The following is a 1875-nucleotide window of genomic DNA, read 5'->3' as shown; positions in this document are numbered from 1 at the left end:
TCTTATCCATGAGCATGGTTTTTCAATTATGTAGGTCTCTTTTGGTTTCTTGTAAGTAGGGTTTTGTAGTTTTCCCTTATATAGGACTTTTGTTTCTCTGGTCAGACTTATGGTGCTGTGGGATAATGCACTGGACCGCAAGGTCAGTTTGAACCACAAGGTTGACAGTTCAAATTCACCTGTTGCTCCTCGAAAACTTATATAGGATTGCTGTGCGTCGGAACGAGCTCAACAGAACTTAACAACAACATTACATCTTTTGGGTAGCTATTGTAAATAGCATTGGTTTCCTGATTCCTTTTTAGAGCTCCCTTTGTTAGTGTAAAGGAATCTGACTGATTTTGTGTTTTGATCTTGTATCTTGTCACTTTACTGAATCTTTCAGTGATTTCCAATAATTTTCTTGCCGAGTCTTCAATATATATGATCATATAGTCTGCAGACAGAGAGAGTTTTACTTCTTTGTCAGTTTGGATGCCTTTAATTTTCCTTTCTTGTCTAATAGCTCTGGCTAGGACTTTCAGCTCAATATTGAACAGGACTGGTGATAAAGGGCATGCTTGTCTTATTACCTTTGGCAAGGGGTATGCTTTACATTTCTCTCCATTGAGAGCAACACTGGTCATTGTTTTTGTTTGTTTTTTTAACTTCTTATTGTGAATTGAGTGAAGGTTTACAGACAAGATCATCAGTTTTACAGTCAACAAATCATATACTTTGTTTCATTTTAATGATTGCAATCTCTTCCTGCTTCCTCATGTGTTTCCTATTTTCATTCCACTCACCTTCTCATCCCTTCTCAATTTTATCCTTAGGGAAATGTTGTCCTTTTGATTTTTAATGATTGACCATTTCATGATGAGCATACTTTACTACTGTTGTTGCGCCATTATATACCTGCCTACTGCTTGTCTGAAAGGGTTTTATATATATGCCCTTATGTATGTTGAGAAATTTCCCTTCTATTTTGTTGTTTGTTTTTTTCAATCAGGAATGGGTGTTGGATTTTGACAAATGTCTTTCCTGCATATTTTGATATAGCCATGTAGCTCTTTTCCTCGGTTTTATTTATGTGGTGAAATATGTTGATTGTTTTTCGAATGTTGAACCATCCTGTATACCTGATATGAATCTCACTTTGTCATAATGTGTTTGTTTGTTTGATATGCTGGATTCTATTGGCTAAGGTTTTGTTGAGAATTTTTGCATCTATGTTCATGAAAGATATTGTTGTTGCTAAGGGCCCGACGTCTGAGTCGGTTCAGACTCACAGAAACTCTGTATAGGGTTTCTTAGGTTGTACATCTTTACAGCATCAAAACACCTCATCTTTCTCATATCATAAGGGATATGGTAGTGGTGGTGGTTATGTGCTGTGGAGTCAGTTCCAACTCATAGTGAATCTGAATATGGTTTTCTGAGGCTGGAAACTTTTATGTGAGTGGAAAGCTTCATCATTCTCCCATGAAACAACTAGTTTTGAACTGCTAACCTTGAGGTTAACTTGTAACTGCTACCAGAGTTCCTTCATAAGGGATATAATATACTTTTCTTTTTTAGTGATATCTTTGTCTGGTATCAGGGTTATGATCCATTCATTAGAAGAATTTGAGCGTTTTCCATCCTTTTCTACACTCTGGAATAGTGTGAGTAGAATTGGTGTTCGCTCTTCTCTGAATGTTTGACGGAGCTCACCAGTGAAGCTGTCTGGTCTATGTTTCTTTTTGAAAGTTAACTCTCCATAGAAGGGGAAGCTTGTTTCTCACTAAAGAAGAAGAAAACAACAAAGCCTTGCTTTCTCAAGTTGTCATGCAGGTCCAAGGACTGGTTTCTGTCAGCCCAATGTCCCTAGTCCTGTCTTTGAATCATAAGGTT

This window comes from Chrysochloris asiatica, unplaced genomic scaffold, assembly GCF_000296735.1.
Source record: "Chrysochloris asiatica unplaced genomic scaffold, ChrAsi1.0 scaffold00047, whole genome shotgun sequence".
Classification (NCBI taxonomy): Eukaryota; Metazoa; Chordata; class Mammalia; order Afrosoricida; family Chrysochloridae; genus Chrysochloris; species Chrysochloris asiatica.
This window is presented reverse-complemented; position numbering follows the sequence as displayed.